At 40.5% G+C, this 20782-nt stretch overlaps 1 non-coding gene across 1 annotated transcript; it reads left to right on the top strand.

Annotated features, from left to right (window-relative positions):
• Nucleotides 1–211: 211 nt before the first annotated feature.
• On the top strand, nucleotides 212–285 carry TRNAN-GUU (transfer RNA asparagine (anticodon GUU)). Its single transcript has one exon. It is a non-coding gene; the product is annotated as a tRNA-Asn (tRNA).
• The last annotated feature ends 20497 nt before the right edge of the window (nucleotides 286–20782 follow it).

The following is a 20782-nucleotide window of genomic DNA, read 5'->3' on the forward strand; positions in this document are numbered from 1 at the left end:
CGCTAAGCGGGAGGGTGGGAGGGTGGGAGAGGCGACGAGAGGGTGGGAAGCATCGAGTGGAAGGGAGAGGAGACTCGGAATTAATGTGATCGGAATGAGTTTTGGCCTTGTGTAAGGGAGATTGTTTATACAAATGATAACGCGCATTTAAATTTCCCGAAGAGTCCAAATGTTTTTCCAATTGTTATTACGTAGGAGGTGATAGATAACAGTCTCCGTGGCGTAATTGGCTAGCGCGTTCGGCTGTTAACCGTAAGGTTGGTGGTTCGAGCCCACCCGGGGACGAATATTATTTTCCATTCAAATAATTACTCCGCAGTTAACATAATATATTGACCACAGACTAAGCTGCTTAGAATAATTTTCTCCACGTGCCGTCGTTTGTAATTGTTCTAATCCCTATGTTACCAGTTATTTCAATCATCCGTGGTATTACTTGGGTACGAGTAATCTGGTACCGAAGTAATCGTGCGGACGACGCACTCATATTCTGGTACTATTCCTAAGAATAAGTTATTCAATACTGATACCACGGCAATACCCTATGATACCTTTACTTTGATCGGTAAATCCATCAATATTCCTTCTTAGTAGCAGGGTACCTATCAAAATCACTCTGAAAAATTAATGCAGTTTAGGTAACTTTTCACGCGATGGTGGTCGTGTTAGTTAACAGTTAGTGCAGCATTCTTAAATGGAGAGGACGGGAGAAGTCTTAGCTGAAGGCCGACGAAAATGACATATAGTATATATTTGCGACACATTATTTAACAGTATTTTTGTGACAAGAAACAAACAATTTGGATTTGATATCGCAATGGGACACAGGGCAAGGAAACATTGTACAAGATAACTCAATGCCAGTATCTCGATCCCTACTTGAGGTGCTTTGTGCAGGGCACTTTGAGTGAGTACGCCGTCCGTCGGATGGGACGTTAAACTGCGGACCCCTTGGCGCCTTTCGTAAAGAGTAGGCTAATGCCGACGCCGGGTTTCTCTCCACCCTTTATCCTTTCCTGTCCATCCCTAATGGCGCAAATGGCCTCAGCTGTCGCTTGCCTCCCCTAAATACTACTACTACTACTCAATGCCAGTGCCCGGGTCAGCAATCCTAGGCACCTACGATAGAATTCTAAGTATTTTTTGGTGCTTAGGTACCGCTACTGTAACGGTAACCAACCCGTGGTTGCATCAGGCTTCCTTAGCTCTTGGAATCTAAGCCTGATCATGGGGACTCGGAAGCTACAGGCACTCCACTCTTGCCTTAAGTTTTTCATATATTCCAATTGTTCCGTCTGTGTTCGGATGAATGGCACTGTTTTGATGGCTTTCACTGTAAAGTCTCAAGGAAGTGTTTGAATGTTAAGCCTAATGGAAGCTAGGATTTACTACGATTTTAAAACTGGAATTTCCAAAAAAAAAGATCATGAGATAACTTTTCCGACATGATAAAAAGCAATAAATTATTTTCATCTTAGGCTCTCTCAGCGAATTTGAATAACTCTCCTGAACCTTTCATATTAAACAGGGCATGGAGGATAGCAGGAGGAAAATAGAATGCGCTTCCCATGGATTTCCCTTTCCCTTGTTTAATGAGGGATAGAGTTACAACGAATTAATCAACGGATTTTGTTCACCTGTTTGCCAATTTTATTCCATCACTTAATGCCCTACTATGGTGCATCATTCATTTGCTCAATGAAACTGATCGATAAATTTGGATTATCAAAATCATGAAATTGTACGAAATGAACGAAAGGGGTTCGCATGCTATGCCTCTATGAGATTAAATATCACGATTCCACAGTACTGCCATATCTAAGCCAAAATAAGTTAGAAACACGCGATAAATATGAAAAACGTGTTGGTTTGGTAAATGCCCATGCATCCATTAAAACGAAAACCGTTCAAATGCTCTTCACTTCATAATTTCCATGGAAATTTTGTTCGATAATTTCAATATAAATGCAAGGTTGGAAGGGATTAGAGTTGAAATAACAGGCAGAGTGACTCGTCGAGAGAAAATTGCTGAGTCGGCAGTTACAAGTACTGCTTCAATGGACGGGTTTTGTGGTTTCAATGTGAACTTCCTGCGATTAACAGTTATGCATTCGCCAATTATGCAGCAGTAAAATTTTACTTAACGGCGTGAGCTCTTTTCCTCTCTTCGAACACATTTCGAATCAACCTCATTCACTCGTGAGACCCGAGAGATCATTATATAGGAGTGTATCCTACCCCACCTGTGTAGGTATTTAAAAAAAACAAAATCTTCCATTCATGCCGGAGGAGGTTTAAAAAAAAAGTAAAAAGGTTTTTGGGAGGCCCGGAAAAAAAATTACGAGCCAGCACTTAAGTCAAATCTCCCCCCCCCCCCTCCCTTAGAATTCAGCCAATGCAGGTAGCAGCGGGGATTCCGAGCAGCGGTGTCCTATCATCAAAAGCTTTCCTTAATTTAGGCGTCAGGTTAGGTCTGTGGGAAGGTGAGTTCTAACCGGTAATTGTATCCAGATGGCATGCCGTGAGTACGTCAATTAGTTTTACGAAAATTGCTATCCTAACCAGATGCATTTCTCAGAAGTAACAAAAAACAAAATAAGATTTTTTTTCCAAAACCATTTTGTCCATTTTGGCATCGATTTTATGGACGATAAAAGCTAAAATTTTCCGTGAATACACTTGTCTAGCAGCTATTTGAACGGAAGGGTCGCAAATTTTACTCCAAACGCCTTACAACGTAGGGACATGCTTGGGGTACCACTTAGGAGCACTTTAAGGACGGCATTCAGTAGCTTAAGCATGAAACGTAGGAAATGGTTTCCCGGAGTCATTTTTAGGAACTTCTTCATGATTAAAATGGCTCAAATAAATTTTCAATTCTGCATTACATATAATTTCCTTCATGGCCAAGGTTTCGTTGCTGGGCATTATCTACAGGTTACATGAAGATAACAAACCAGGTCCATTAACTTGAGTTCCCTCAATCATTTAGAACGAAAGTCAGGGAACTTCAGTGAAGAGGTATCCAAATATCCTGGTGTTATATCGGAATTCCCGAAATATAATTTCAATACAGTTTTTCCTGGGCTAAATTATCGAATTCATCCAAAAAGACTAATGATGTTTTTTATTTACCTCCTTGTTGTAAATATAACCAGGAATATTGTTTTAAGAGTACATTGGTAGACGAGGACTTCACCCCACCGGCCCCGGTGGCGGCGGGGTAAAGTCGTAAACGTCCTTGTCTGCCAATTCAAGGGTCGCGGATTCGATTCCCGCCTGTGTGGGTTTTCCTCCACCTAGGGCTAGGCTGCTTGTAATTGTCTCCATTTTGTTCACTGTAAATAGTCGGATGTAAAGACCAAAAGTGCTGTTTTCGGACTAAGGCTAAATAAATAAATAAGTGTTGTTTGTATTCTATTGTTTCAGGCTTCACTTCGTGGAAGTATTTAATATTCATACTAAAAATAAAGACTCGTACTTTTCCACAGATTTTATTATAATATATATATTTATTATAATATATATATATTTATTATAATATGTATATTTATTATAATAAAATTTGTCATAATAAAATCTGTGGAAAAGTAAAAGTCTTTCTTTTTAGTATGAAAGTATTGTTTGCATGCATAGGTATGTGCATGTACAATATTGGAATATATTGTATACGTGTGTGTCGTAAATATTGTGTAATAATTATTAATTAACTAGGCAACAAATGTATTGTGTTGCTGTTAAGGTATTATATGTATTAATGTTATTATTACTTACGTATAATGTGTTTGATTTATCTGTAAGGCTAATATTGTAAGTGTGTTACGAGGGGTTGGGTGGTAGAAGAGATTTCACAGACTCAATCTCGCCCCAAAATAAGGAAGACTACCTATTTATCTTGAAGTAATCATCGAAATGAAAAACCTCGTGTTCTCCGAAAGTGTGCACACATGCGTTATTACCGATAGTTAGATACATTTCAGAGCAAGTATTCATGACATTCAGAGAAAAAAATTGATCATCATAAATGTATCAGAGTCAGGCGCGAAATCGTACGTATGAGAGTTAAATATTACCGTGGAACAAAATGCGGGTTTTGAACAAGGCGAAAATCTGTCCAAGTTGGAAATAACAGGACTGTAACTTGATGAAAAAATCACCACGTTATTCTCCGGCAAGTTCCTATCTAAGACGGAACCTGCGTGAATTGTGCGGAGAACGTTTTACGAACATTCTCAGCAATGATCAAAACCTTCAACATCCATAAATAAAATTTCTAATATTTGATTTAAAGCTAATCTGTTCGAGCTTAGAATTTCTCAATATTTAAAATCCACCGTCGTTACTCGTTCATTTCTGTTATTCCTCATTATTATTCTAACATTTGTATTCGAGTTCTTTAAGGATAATGAAATAATAAACACATGCATTTTGACTGAACTTTTTTGTTTATTTTTCGCAAAAATATCTGCGTCCATTCTTTTAGCCTTTCGTAAGATGGAAGAATTGGTCATTTCGAAATTTCACGAGACATCTGCGACTCCGCCTTAGGCGTGTTTTACTGTATAATAAAACGACAACCGTATCATTTTTTTGTATTCCCGGCATTTCTTTTTTTTGGATATGGTGAAAAATACAAAGCAGATGTTTTTGCTTTGGAATTGATTACAGCGATTATATTTTAATATTAATTATAGAGCGTTTCGGCAGGAAAATGGAATATAATATGCAATGAAAATAGATAACTCCGTATACGTAATCGCGAAAGCTGCAGGCTATTTCATCGCAATGGCACGACAAATTTTGGCGATAATGTGGTACGATTGAGGGAGTTTTTATGAGAGTTTTTTTGAAATTTTGGAACTTAAGTAAATAGGAGATATCCGGTCTAAATGCTGATGAACGCTAATGGCCTTTCCGCCCTAAACTCCACGCTTGGTAACAATTTATGTGCAATCAAGTGATTTGTTTTTACTGTGAGAAATCGGTTTCCCAGCCGACGAACAGTAAACAGCAGAGAAAATGAGATCCTCTCTGAAGGCAAAAGGGGAAAACATAAACGTATAGCAAAGTTGTAGCCAATTGGTTTCGCCCCGGATATTTAACATGAATATTAATGCCTTTTCCAATTTAAATCAACTAAAAAACTAAGTTTCCAGCTGCGACAGAAATGGAATGAAAATCAATATTAATAAAAAAAGGTTATATGATTTCCAAGTAAGAAAAAGGCTAAGTTAAACATTAAAATAGGAAGGAAAGAACTAGAGCAGGTAAAACAGTTTACGTATCTCGGAAGTGTTTTTTACTAACACGGTTAAAGTAGTAGGGACGTAAGGAGACGAATTGCATTAGGCGAAGAGGCTTCCACAAGGAAGATGGAATTGATTACGGGAACTTTGAGTAAGCATGTTAAGAAAAGACTCGTAAAAACTTTTGATATGGAGCGTAGCTATGCACGGCGCGGAAACGTGGTCATTGAAGCAGTAGGATAGACGTAGATTGGAGGCTTTTGAAATGTGGGTGTGGAGAAGGTAAAGTAAACAGAAAGGAAAACAAATGAGGAGGTGCTAGGTATGGTGGGCTAGAGAAGGGAATTATTGGGATAAATCCTAAGGAGGCAGGATATATGGATGAAAAGAATATTGACCGGCAGTGGGATGTTGAAGACTTTGATAGGGGGAAGACTGTTAGGCAAACGAAGAAGGGGCAGGAAAAGGATAGGGATGTTGTACGGGATGAAGGGAGGAAGGAATTACACAGTGTTGTAGAGTTGCATGTTGTTTTATGTTTTGAAAGGAGAAACAAAATATTTATTTGTTAGTTGTGCCCTGCCAAAACCTACCCTAACCGGTAGGTCAGCTAATAATAATATCCCTGAAGGGCATGTTGCTGGGGGTGATAAGACACCAGCTATTCGCGCATTAATGATAGCTCATGCATGCATTTGAATATATGTTGGCTAATATGCAAAAACATTTGAGCAAATACCCAAATGCAAACTTAGATACATCATGCAATATCAAATGTTTAGGTCTGAATCATTAAATTTTAGTAATTGAATATAAATATTCGGATACTTGGGCTTGATTCCTACCTCTTTTATTTTAGCCCGGTAGTTAAATATACCAATGTAATTATAATTAAAGAAAATAAAACAATATCTGTAAATATCACCGAAACATCATATCACCAATTAATTCCTTATTAAGGTAAATGCATGTATATAATTTACAACGAATCGATTATGATCTTTTACGGTCACGATCGTGGACATCACGTTCACCGATGTGATTCCACAGAAAGGGAGCGTGAGGGAGGTGGGGTGGAGCTCATTCGTGATCATCGCGAAAATCACGTGATTCCCGCTATGCTCATCCCATGAAACGTGCCTGTGTTCACCGAATTGATCTTCCTGATTATCCAAATGGTGCCCTTTGAACGGGGCCGTTGTGTCGGTGTTCAATCACGTGATTTTCTGCGGTACATACCGGCGGCCATCATGAATGTCGTGTTACGTTGCGGCTGTGTATTACTGGCATGGATTTAAAGAATCACGGTTATGATCTACCTAGGATTGCATAGCCAAAATATTACATTGCAAAATGTATAGCCGTCCGCATTCTTTACCGACATTCTCCATAGAATACAGGTTAATAATCGGAATCGGATAGTATCGCAATATTATTTTAGAACATCTTGTACAGACTATGTTTGAAATTCCTCATTTTCAAAATCATCATGGGTCATCAATCCGAGGATTAGCTTGGAGCAGCTCTCCAAACTGTGTTCCCTGCCAATATCTTCATTCCTCCATTTCTCTTTGTACCGACAATTTCCATTATCTACTTCTCATAATTCATCCTTGGTCGTACTTAGTAGCTCCAAACCCCTACTTTCCATAATGTTTTTTTGTCTCTACTAGGCCATGCAAATTTTCAATGTTATTCTAGCGGTAAAAATATTTCAGGTCAAACCCACATTTACCTGTGCTGGGTCACTATTTATGTGATTTTCCCCAAGTTAACATTTTTTACATTAGATATTTTATTAGCAATGCTACAAATTCAGTTTTGTAATTGTTCCAAATGCTTCCATTTCCGTTTTCACATGTGGTCCTCTTGACGAACCCTTGACTTAGGAGATCTTAAACTTTTTCCCTTGGATAAGGCGTACTAAAAATTGTAATAACAGATGATTGAACCCCATAGAACAAGATATACTATATACTATAATATACCAGAATATTCTGTAATTTCATGTGGAATCATTAAATGTTTGGATAAAAATAAATTATTTAACTTTCGTGATGACAAACAATATTAATGTTGAATGGAATATTACTATTTTAAATCAACTACAAACCGCCATGTAATGTAATGGCAACCGGGGATGATAAACCAATCGTGATTGCAAAGCCAAAGTCACGAATTTAAGCGGGAAATTTTAATTGGACTATACATCAGATCGATGCGGTATAAATCTATCAACTGGAACACAATAATACTGAGCAATAAATAAATCTGGTACACTGCCAGCGTGGGACCAAAGAAACCGTAAAACTGATAATGAAAGCTCGATATTAAGAAATTATGAAGAAAGAAAAGAGTGTACATTGAATGATGCAGCGAAGCAATTTTTGGGTTGATAACAACTGATGATTACGCCGATGATTACTGATGATGCTCTTACAGAGCGAGATCAATGGGAGATAAATAAAAATTAAGGTTCTCTGCTAAGATGTTGATGATCGAACTTCGACATTTCATGAGCCATGTAAAACCGAGAAATCGATTCTAAAAATCCACAGGTTAACTGTCTCTTGTGGTTTGTTGTCCTAATTGAAATATCTTTGCGTATGTATTTGGAGATTGGCACGATCCGAGAAGTCTATAGAAACCACTACGAACCAACACTCAGGCTGATTGCCCTGGAAAATGCTGGGTAATACTTATATAAAACTGTTGACATTTAAGATAAAAACATTTACATATGTAGAAGACGTAACCACTCGGTAAGTGGATTCAAAATGACGCAATGTAATCGAATCAAAGGCAATTATCATCTTGAAATCACTGTTACTTCTTATTACCCCACAGTGGTGCTCAATAGTTTCATATATTAGCTTCACACAACTTGATAACTCATCAATACAACTTCGAAATAGTCCTATCCTCCTCTTTTTCATTTCGCGAACGATAGATGCTTTCCTTGGGGAGTCGGAAACAGTTCGAGTCTTGAGAGAATTTGGCCTCCCCACCCTTCCTGGAAGGGTCGAGTGTACAACGTGCGTATTACCTTCGGTGGCAGAGAGCCCGGAATGGAGACCATTTCGGTGAACGACACCACCTTTGGACACTCGTGTCGACCTTGTAATAGCAGAAGTTATTAGGCGAGGCGTTCCACACCTGAGGTAATTTGCACCGTAACTTAGATGGGAAGGAAATTTGGCCCCCATGAAATGAGAGAAGAGTGGAGCGAAACCCGACGCCGATATTAGCCTGATCTAATGACGAAAGATGACTAGGAATCACATAATTTAACGTCCTATACGATGGACGGCTAACTTAACTTCAAGTGTTACCCACATGGCACGCAAAATTGGATCGGGATGCGTCTAAAAATCTCCGGAATTCGAACCAAGGTCCTCGGATTGGGATACCAATGCGCTAGCGACCACACTGACCCGTCTCCTGGAGACGGCGATGGGTCAAAAGTGTGAATGAAAGAGGAAGAAAGGTAATAGGGACAACAATGAGAGAGAGAGGGGAAGGGAATAATGGAAAGAATGAGAAAGGGAGAAAAAATATAAAATATAATTTATTTTTATTTAATTAGATTAAAATCATCCCATCTATCGTTGAGCAGACATAGCGCAAAAAATAATAATAATATGACCTCCATTCCACCATGAATAAATATAAATACAATGGTGTTACTTTATATATACATTAGTTACTGTCACAAAAACAAATTTATTCCCTTCTATTACACATCATGTACGAGGTTCGTTTAAGATCTAAGATCTTTAAGAAACAACAAGTTAGGATTCATAAAAAGGATACTTAGGATATGTAATGAGAGAGTACAAGAACTCTATTATTTTGCCTTGGTTAGGTTCCACCTTAAGTTCACTGCAAGGGCATGGGATCCTCATCGGGTAGACTTAATTTTATAACTACGCGAGGATCGAGTGCAGTGTAAAGCAGCTAGGTTTGAGAAAAGTTCTTACGAACAACGTCGCTGTGTCACAACACTATTGGAAGAATTAGGATGGAAGCAACTTGTGGATCGTAGGTTGTAATACAGGTTCATTTAATGCGGAAATTTGAAGGAGGTTACTTATCCGACGAGGCTAAAGACATACTCGTGCGTGTTTTCTAGTTCGTATACTCTAGCGGCAGCTATACGAGCCCTTTACATTAGACGATCCAGCTATCTAAGCATTGAACGTATTTTTAAAGAAGTCCCGCATATTTTCAACTTCACTGCATCTTCCAATTTAATCCTAGGCCCTAGAAAAATATTGCATAATTTTAGTATTTAAAGGCACCGCGTATATCATAACTATATCGGTGTTCGATATACCGGGATAATTATTTTTATATGCCTCCCATTCCCAAATCGGTACCAATGCCTATCACGAACCATATCCTACTGGTAGCATTAAATTATTTCTCAGAGTATCCAGGAGGATATATGTTGAAGAGAGATTAAATTACTCTACACTATCTCTCCATCCCACCCCATTCTATGTACACGAATGGTGGGAGGGATGGAGGAGTGAGCCCCCGCACCACTTTTCACACCCTGCGAAATCTCTACAGAGATCCCCGCCCACCAGAATCACCGAGGGCAAACCTTGGGGTCTTCTTCACCCACTATCCCTGGCCGACGGCGCCGAGCGGAGAGGGCGAGGAGTCCGCCTGACCCTTACACCCGCCGACACGCACTCCCGGAACACACGTGGCGTCCGTCAATCGCCGCCGCTCGCCACCCCCTTCTCCGCCTCGCGAAAATACTTCATCCCCCTCATTCTCCCATCTACCCCCTTGCAACCCCCGCGTGTGCACACCACGCCACTTCAATAATAAGCACGCCTGTGAGAGGCACGCGTTTTTCATGGGAGCAGTTCTCCCCTGCACTTAGTGCCACCGAGTGTGGGGGGAGGGAACCGAGGGAATGGATTAAATCGCCCGGAAAAAAGGACCTTTAATCCATCCCCCAACCCCTCCAAAATCCTCCCCTCATTCGGTATGAGCTCCTTCTATCCAATCCCCATCTCCGCCCCCTTTTCCCTCCAGTGAACGCTTTTCTCCACACCCTTAGCACGCATGCGTCCGGGCCTGGCGAACTGCCAGTGAGTCCAGATGATGTCATGCGAGTTAGAAGTGAAATGGATGAAGACAGGCGAAACGTTGTTTGCGGGTAGGACTGGAGGGGGGCAGGAGAGTGGGGGGGTTGGCGTAATTCTCGCGCGCGTGTACTACATCCACGACCAACCCTGAGTATCTCTGCCGCAAACGTGTGCGGCAGGGAGTGATTCCAAGTCGGAAGCATGCAATATCCACTCTACTCCCTCCTTACACTGTAACTAATTGGCACTTTTAATGATGAGAGACAATGAGAGTAGCATCGGTATAAAAAAATTTGTACATGTGAAGTGATTTTTAATTTCTGATATCCATTTCAATTTATAATTTCACGAACTTTGGTCATTATACACGTAGTAAGGAAAACATTTTTTCCAGCATATTTTTGGTCTCCCGCTAAAGTAATTACCAACCACGCTATAAATGTACCAATTACTCACACAGTGCTCGACCTTTATCCCAAGTATAATGTCATTAATCGTAAGTGGATACAGGCATATTATACCTATTCCTTCAACATTTCATCAAATTAATCTGAAACCTAAAATCCAATCTACCGCATTATGATGGGTAAGGTAATATACGTGTATAATTGTTATCTCCTAATAGAAAACAGTCTCAAATTTAGCAGTAGACAGACTATTTCAATCTTTACTCTGCGAATGATAAACAACTTGATTAATCGAATAATCTAACCGCAATGATAAATTCATCATAAAGCCTACCTCCTCTTCAATGCACACGCTCTAATTTGCTCATGAAAGCTTCCTCGTAAGGATCCAACATAATAGTATCATATTGACTCCGTCATCAATGCGGAGGCAAACAAGTATAATACATAAGTTTCAAAGGGGCAACGGTGTATAAGGAGGAGAGTGTGTGGGAAGCATGGGACAAAGCCGCTACTCGAAACCAAGGGTTTGCGAGACTTAACACTAAGAGCTTTCCTCGTCGCTCGCATACCAGAATCACACAAATTTCGTTCCCTTCCGCAATCAACCTGCCAGCCGACCCTTCCAGAGTCCCACCGCAACCGTGGGCGTCAAATAGGTGCAACTTTCTTCGATAAAGGTGAATGGGTAGGATCACGAATTCCATCTGAGGCGTCTTCCTTCCTCGGGAGTTGCCATTTTCCTAAATTGCCCACGTTTGCTGTCATTAGAAGGGGAAATGGCTGAGGTTGCACACGATCAGTTGCGACAGTATATGTATTTCTTGGAGCTGCATGATTTGGATAGACGGGAAACAGATGCTCGATGCGACGCGAACTATCGCGAATATGATAGATAATTTTTGGGAACACCTCTTTGGTAGGGTGCGGGACTCCTGAGCGGAGGACCTGGGTTCGATGCCGGTTGAGACCTCGGACGATACTCTCAGCCTCATCAACCTCGGTGATTTTTCGGGTCTACCAGAACTTCATGGGGAAACAGTAGGGTCGCAGTTCGCAGTATAGTTGGTATCTAATAACTTAGACAGCGACCTAAGGGCCTCCCATGCCTTTTAGGGACCCAGAAACAATGGACCATAAACTTCATTAAATTGTTAGGCAAAATTCTCTTGAACAAAGACTAATCTTTTAGAAGCTACAGCGATAATTGTTATTGATTAATTGTCATGTCAGTTGCAGAAGAAACACTGAATCCATTTGACTATAGTATGACACCGTTAAATATGCCTATTAAAGGGTAAAGCCTTCGAAATTGGCATCATGAAAGACTCCACCTCAATAAGAAGGGTATTGAGAGACTTAACTTTTTTAAATATCTTCGTTTATAAAATAAAACTAACAATTCAGGTATTATAATATTATACTAATGTTGTTTCATAATATGAGTTAAAAACATTACATACTATTTTCATTCATAATTAATAATATCTGCTTGAAATGATAAAATTATGTTATTTTATTATTAAACTTGGAAAATTAAAACCAAATCATGATATAATTAGCGTAGCGGGCCCTAAGATTTTGACTGCTGAATAATCCACCCCCATACGGCTAATCCGGTTCTGCTCAGTGGGTACAGAGAGAATAAGGAGCCATCCCTCATTGATTGTAAATGTATGTAACAGATTATCCTAAAATAAACTATTTTCGAATCGTAAATCTTAGTATTGATTGACCTCTGCCCAAATCTCTCCAACGCACTTCTCGTGTTGATTACTCGGAGTATTTTGGTATCTCGAGCACTAACATGATGCCTTTGCCCTACTCACCGCGCCTATGTTTTGGGATCCTCCTGCGTTTTCCGGCGACGGTCAACATTAACACGAGAGAGCATTCAAGAAACCATTGTAAACAAGAAAATTGCGTAGTTTGGATAACAGCTGAAGTTAGTCATGTTGCTTGCTCTTCGAAAGTATCTACGCAACACCGAGTTTCAGCCAAAATCACTGATTTACTCTTCAGATCCGCCCCTTAATTGGAAAGAATCCGAAGACAGGGAGTGAAATTGACATAAAGTCTCATGACCAAAGGAGAATGGTACCTGATGTATAAATCCATGCGACAGGCCAGATGGGAATTTTGGGGAAACCTCTGTGCAATCGTAAATCTGGTGTCCCTTAATGAATTATTCCCCATGCGATTCAAGAAAGGGTTCGGAGCCCATCAGATTTTTTCCAGCATTTTTGAGACCCATCCCATTTTCTAGAAACTCGAAAGCGCTTCCCATAGGCGGCTCTCTTCGGAGAAAAAAAAGTTAAATCGGCCATTAATCAAATAGCAGGGCTCCTTTGATCCTCCCACATATCGTCCACTGGTTCTTTTCAATGACGAACCTTCTTTTTTTTCCTCATTCCCACGCGAAATTCCTCCTAACGATGGTCAATAATCTGGTGGGGAAAAGGTTTGCCACCGAAGAACTCCGCCCTCACACAAGGAAACACGCGGGGGTCTTCGGGAGGGTGATGGGCAAACAGGGACAGGGGGAAGGGTGGGATGCAAGGACAACGCCCCGTCCAGGACGGGAGAGATGAGAGCCTAAAGGTTTAAAAGAGGGAAGGCAAGGCCCCGATTCTAATCTTAGGGGACGTAGCGGAGAGAAATACTTCCTCCCTTTCCAAATGTGACTGACATCGAGCGCCGTTGAATAAATGGCCGACAAACAGCAGGAAGGTATCCCTGACGATTAACTCCATGACTACAGACTTGCCTTGTCATTCGAAATGCGGCGATGCCAACCCAGTCATCTTTCCAGGAGAATAAAATTATCGACCGAAACCGGCAGTTTCCCTATCGTTTTCACGAATGCCTTCGCGTGGAGTTCTTCCTGTTTGCGAACAAAATGATTTCTCCGAACGTCATTTCGATTTCAATAGTAGTTGTTATACGTACGACACTCCCTCATCTAGATCTTAATCTATAACGACCGCACAACTTGCCTGAAGCCACGCTCGGTTAATGTACACGCAGATGTACTACGCCGAACATCGAAAAGTTTGAGAGGAACATAAAGCAGGCAGAGGAAAATAAATTGCAAATAAGAGTTCGCATATGTTGAACGCATTTCGCGAGTCATGAGAATATAAAGTCATGAATTGCTTTGAAATGGCTTATTATTTACCCAGTCGAAAAAGGAAGGAAACGTAATGTAAGTTATAAATTGAGAATGTATGGAATATAAATATGAGGCACATCTTTTAAAAGATTTCATTCTTAATTTTAAACATTAATAACGCTTCGATATACTAGTCAAGGTTTTCTGCAGGAGAAGCTCGCCTTTTTCCCCGGAAACGTATTTGCGTGTTGCAGAAATATAAACGAACAGGAAAGAAAATAGTATTTTTTGAACAGCTATTCTTCAACATTTGACGAGGTCTACAGCTGATACAAAACGCAAAGAAGAGAATGGCAAGGGGAACTGGAGTAGATAAACTAAATCGAACAAAATATTAACCTGCGGGTACGACCCGCACACAAATGGCAAATTAAAGAATATTTCATCAAGTGAAAGAGAGCGTGTGATTATATTTTAAGTTAAAAATAAAGAAATTTAGCACAGTGAAATCAAAATTATTATATCTATATGTACCTATATCTACATAATACCCCGCAAGCCGCCGCAAGGGAGTGTGGCGGGGGGTGTTAGGTCACCAACCGTATAAAGGAACAGCATTATTCAACAATATAAACAACATTCAACATTATTCAACAATATAAATTGATTGCGTGAGCCCTAATTACTCCGAAAACGATAATTGTAGCATCAGCCATTCTAAAAAAATATCAGATTTAATAAATAACTCTTCTAAATCTACAAAAATAAAAATTCCAATAAACTTCGGGAGATGCCCCGGGAGTAACATTTAACGGAGTCACCCCCTAAGTGTGCATTACTATGCATCAACTTCAGAGTGTAAAAACCATTTGCAGTGATCGGGATCGATAGATTGGGGATCCTGGTTCGGATCCCGGCCAAAGCGAATGGTTTTTGCACTCTAAAATTGATGCATTTTACCACATAATTACCCCGCCGCCCACCAAATTGGTGTGTGCCAGGCGGCGCAAGAACCAGGGGTGATGGGTAAGGGGTAAGGAAGGATATTGCAGAGGAAGGGAAGGGGGGAAAAACATTCACTAAAAATACCTCCAAATAACGTGCAAATTATATACGTGCTGGCGGAAAGTTAACTCAAAACAAGTGCCAATTTCATCCAATAAAAGATTTCTTTGTAATACCAAAAGGATAGTAGTAAAAATGAAACACAACCATTTGCACGACATGCCTTCAACATACCAAGACAAGTCTCATAGAATCCGAAAGTAAGAAGGGGGAATTTCTATTAATTCCATGGATACGTAACTCATGGTTTCCGCCTCTAAAGTCACAGGTACAGACACAACTCTTCTGGATACAAGATAATGCATACGAATATTTCTCCATAAGTACATATATTTCGGCACATCAACTATATTACGGATGGACGTGTGCTTTTGGTTCCTCCCGAGACGCGTGCACTCGATAAGGAATGAGAACGCCTCCCAGCGAACGTAACTCGCGGAGAAAGATTACGAGCCCTATGAATACGTACCACATTTTAAATGCCGACAAAGCGGATTATAATGTTTTGAGATGACGTGATACGCATCCATCAGAAATCAACCGCGTGGGGGCAAAATTGGAACCCTACTCTTCTCCTCGGGGCACTCAAAGGGAAAGGGTGAGGCGGAATAATTGGGGGGCGGGGAGTTTATCGAATGTGGGAGAGAGAATCGCGACACGGCGCTTTTGTCTCTCTTGTTTGGGGGCGGGTGCTTGCCAAAGGACAAGGACGGGTGTGCGCCCCACGCGATGGAAGGGAGGAACCGCCAAAGAGGGCGCTCCACCTCTTTTCGTTTCTTAGCAGGTAAGTATTTCCTCTCTCACCGCGGGCGACGTAGACGTATTTTCCTCTTCATTCCGCCGGCGGAGCGGGGAGGGTCGGTCCTTTCACTCCCGTTAAAGCGTCTGCAGCCCAACCGACGACATCGGGGCCTCGTCGTTAAAGTAAATGGTGGGAGATAAAAGGCGTGGATACGTACATAGGACGTTCATGTGTGTGTGGTATTTCGTTTTCCGTTCGCATGGGAGAGAGCATCGGTATGGAGAGTGGGACGGGGGAGAGAGGAAGAGGGGGTGGGCGGCGGGATGGGCATGAAATATTTCGAACCCTAGCGGAGGCATATGTGGGAAGCAATTTTCCGGCGCTTCGTAATATTTCATGTCCCTCGTCGGGAGAGGAGAGTCAGGGAATGCTGATGGGGAAGGGATTGACGAAATGGCCACCTTGAACGAGAAAAATATCTCCACGTCGCTCCAGTGCATAAGGCCCGTACCATTTACGTTTTTATGCTCCAGTTTCGTGTCTGTTATGGCTGGAGCTCCAGCTTCGATCTCGCGTCATTTCATTTCGTTGAATATGAAGATGATGTGGGACTTATGTCGTGGGGCTAAGGGTGGGGAAAAATGGGAACTAAAAATCGTAATCTTAAAAGCACATGATCGAGATCGTAAAACTTCTTTATTGAGATATGCATTACGACCGAGGGAAATTTCGTATCACAGTTCACGAGCTGTGGATGTAATGCAAAAGGAGTTCGAATCATTCCAATATGCCGTCAAACTTTAGCGGGGCTCAATATCTTTCTTTGAAAAAAACTCTTAAAATAGGTTGTTAACTACCGCTCAATTTTTCACAATGACAGATACACTAAACATGACGTGCTTTGAAATTTTACGTCTGCAAAATATACTCAACATATACAAAATATTGAAAATTGTATTGCACAAAACGTTTTCGGCAATACGACAATTTGGTTCCCACTCATTAATATAAAATAAGTCACATTAATGCAGCGTACATAATTTTCAACAAAAAACAACACGCTGATAAGACTTCAGGGATGTAAATAAAAATAATATTAACAAATAATGATCTGGGGGAAATTTTAAAGGACATTTTAAACGAAGAAAATGAACTAGCGGTCAAAATCATTTTTTTGAATAATCACCGAATTTTACAAAACCCTTAATAATATTTTCCAGCGTCCGATTTCAGTGCTTCCATTTTATGGAATAACATAGAATACGTGGCACCTGAAAAATGTTGATATAAACCTGAGGTTAACCGCTTCACCCCAAAAGCAACAAAGTTTTATCATCATCATCATTATGAGTCATTAATCCAAAAAATGTTTTTTCGCCGCTCTCGGAGCTATCATGTTCTTTATTAACCTATTCATTCCATTCTAGGTACTTGGACCTACCGTTTCTATTGACCGCTCATCCTAATTCATGCTTGGCCTTCCTCTATAATTCTTCACCTCTGTTTCCTTCAATTACCGCCTTCAGTAAGCCAATATGCTTCAGGATATGTCCAATATATTTCTCTCTTCATCGTGTAAGAGTCCTCTTGATGTTTTATAAGTTATAATAATCCTAGTGGTGCCATTGAAATAAGGTGAGAAAAAAGAGAACTTCATAGCTTGATGTAGATCTTATTTGAAAAGATGTCAAGGATACACCTCGGCCCCGAAGATAAAGAAACACCAATAAAACTCAGAGATGGTGAATATAAATATGAACATACATATTTAAAAAATTATAAAATATTCGTCGATCAGGTAAAAATTTAGACAATCAATGCGTATAGAGCAATTACCTCGGATCAACGTCCCTGATGGGAATTGTTTTGTTTTACTTTCGGATAAAATAAATTAACTAATTTCTTCTTATTTTATCTTGTTTAGTCGCAAAACCCAGTTAATACTTCAAAAATTCTTGAAGAATGGGATTCTTGAAGGAATCTCTTCAGAATTCCTTAAGTGATCCTTACCGAACGTATTTTTGAAATTTCAATAGGGCACATTTAGAAATCCAGTATAGATATACATATCTTCAAAATATTTTTTTGTAAATATCTTCCAAGTATAGCGTTTATTTTATGCCCCCAGCGTCATGGTATATTGCAGCAGAGGTTAATAAAAAAAGAGCTATGGTAAGCAAAAATACCAAAAAAAAAGTATGGCATTTACTCGGAAATGGACCAGAAAAGTTTAACTGGTGCATGAATTGAAGATTATCCGAGAAGTACCAAACCAATTATGTGACAAAATTTCGGCGACCGTGGGGTAGGTAAACGAAGAGAAGTCCCACATTAATTAAAAACCCGAGCAACGGAAAACATGACGAAGAGTCCGTGTAGGCATGAGCCCGTATTTCTCCACGCATTGACATGATCGATAGAGATTTCGCGTTCGTCTGGCTTGCCCGACGGCTACACGAGGGACCATACCCCACCCCCTCCCTCCACCTCTCTCCCCCAATTCCTCTCCAGCTCGTCCCTACGCCCAATTAGCGACGGATTTCAAGATCGAGTCGCGTAGGCTATTAAACCTTGATTTCCGTGGCGGTCGAGATGAAAGGAAAATAACAACACGTGATCAAAGCACGGAGCGCGAAGATGAAGGAGAAAGCGAAAGAAAGTCATTGCGATCCATCTCTTGTCCTTGACAGAGAGAGAGAGGGAGCCTGTAGCCTCTCCTCGATTCTGAGCCATCCCTTGCCGCAATGCTTTTTCACCGACGTGAGGAATAAGCGGACCGAGGGATACAAGCTGGATGGAGCGATTGGAAGGAATATCTGGAAACATGCTTTGCTAGCGGAATGATATTTCAAGGAAATAAAAAATAAACTACGTGCGAAAAGTTTATGGGATCTTAATGAATTTACGCGAGATGGCTTTTTAAAAAAATGATTAGGGGTTTGCAATGCGAGTTCCGCCACCCTTGCTTTCTTTACTTTGTGAAGGGTAGCATTTACCGCCATGGATATTTATACCTTTGTTCAATTTAATCCTCACCCCGTCACGTTAAGTACAACTTAATTTTATATACCTGCTACGACGTCAAATTATTCCAAAAGAATTTCTTCCTAAAATCTTCTTCTTCCTGCTTCTACATATTCCAATTTCACTTGGAGTTAGCACGATGAGTCATGATCTCCTTCCATTACTTCCGGTCTCCTGCAATTTCTTCTATTACTTCATACTCCAATAACATCCCTTACACAATCAATCAGGGTCTTTCTTGGTATTCGTCTATGTTCGTCTAATCTGTCTACCCAACACCTTAACACTTACTCGTACTACTCTTATAGCGATGTTGTTTTCCTCGCTTTTCACCACGTCATCACTCCACCGAAGTCTACTTTCTTTAACTTTCTCGGTTATTGGAACTGTTTAATGAACTACATTTACAATCTCATAATTTAAATAACTCGTGCGTGTTTCTTTTATTTCAATCTTCCAAAGATATCCCTCCCATAGAAAACTACGTAAGTTGCCATGTAGTATTCATTGCTTGTTTCATGATCACAAGAGCTCTGTTAGATGACGTAACGACACACTTGGTATCAATTCTAGATTGATGAAAGAGTAGGATCCAAACGAAAGGTTGTTCGCACCTCGTATGTTCCTCTGATCCCATTTTGGCTACTAATTGCATCTGCATGTATGACCTATCACATTTTGCAAAACGCCCTTGCGACGAATTACGGGGTATTGTGTAGATGTAGATGTATTTAAAGTGATAATGCCATGTTAAAAACACTATTGAGGAAGGTAACGGGAGACCGTTTAAATTATTCTTCCCACGTACTCCACGATGGACACAAATGTGTGTTTATGGTTCCTGGCAGTTATGGGTCTCAGCCCACTGGGGCGAGTGTCGCGCTCCGCCCCGGTGAAGGTGGCTAGCCGCTATAATAAAGATCGTCGCACTAAATCTTCGCGCAGCCGATTTGACAGCAAGAGAAAAAAGGCACAGAAGGGGACGGTCATTGCCAGACTACAGGCAAAAGAGTGTTCGGGTGATATTGTGGACCAGAAATTTAGAAAACATCTGGAAGAGAGATGAGGGAGGACATGAAGGTATGCTCGCTAGGGGTTGTGCGTGAGTTTTAGAAAAGATATGGTGAGGATTTTTGGTATATTAGTTTATTGTCCTTCTTGTCACTTGCAGCTTATCTTGTATGCATGATGAAGTATTTTACACTAAGATGCCAATGCGCTTGTACCTGTAATTACCATTACCTAACTCAAAGAAACTACGGGAGATGCCTTAATAGTAATTTTTAACGGAGTCGTCCACTAATGAGCAACTCCAATGCAATGCTGTTATAAGTGCAAAAATCATTCGCCTAGACCGAGATCCCGGTCAAGGTGAAAGAGTTTTAAACTTAGAAATTATTGAATTGTCATTACCGATATAATTTCAATCACCTAAAATATTTATTGCAGCTAACGACTGCGAAAATTTAATTTTTGTTATCGCATGCCTATGGTTGAATCACCCCCTGCCACCCATCAAAGCGGTAAATATTAGGACAGCATGATGATGCATAGTAATTTATGGTGAATAAGATGGGGGACAGTGTGGGTTAACAGTAGCATTAAAAAAAGTTAGGAAGACGTTAATTAAAGGTAGAGCAGGTTAGTGACACTATCATAAAAATCAGGTGAGTGACCCTTTCAACGTATTTTCTTGTTGAAAAGTTGGTCTTTGGTCACCCCCTTTCCACGAGGTCTGTGGAGGATTGCTGGGTGCCAGGTGCATGAGTAAATAGAGTGAATGTGTGTATATTTATTTATTTATTTATTCAGTATTCGTCCGAAAACAGCACATTTTGGCCTTTACATCGAACTATTAACACCGATAACAATGATCACATTCACAAACACCCAAGCCCTAGGTGGAGGAAATTTCACCCAGGCGGGAATCGAACCCGCGACCCTTGGAATGGCAGACGAGGACGTTACTCCGCCGCCACTGGGGTCGGCAAGATCGGATATATGTACGAAGAATGACTGGTGAACTACCACCCCAGCCACACGTCCTTGCGACGGTTTGCGGGGTATTGTGTAGATGTAGG

This window comes from Hetaerina americana, unplaced genomic scaffold (assembly GCF_022747635.1).
Source record: "Hetaerina americana unplaced genomic scaffold, ioHetAmer1.1.p SCAF_48, whole genome shotgun sequence".
Classification (NCBI taxonomy): Eukaryota; Metazoa; Arthropoda; class Insecta; order Odonata; family Calopterygidae; genus Hetaerina; species Hetaerina americana.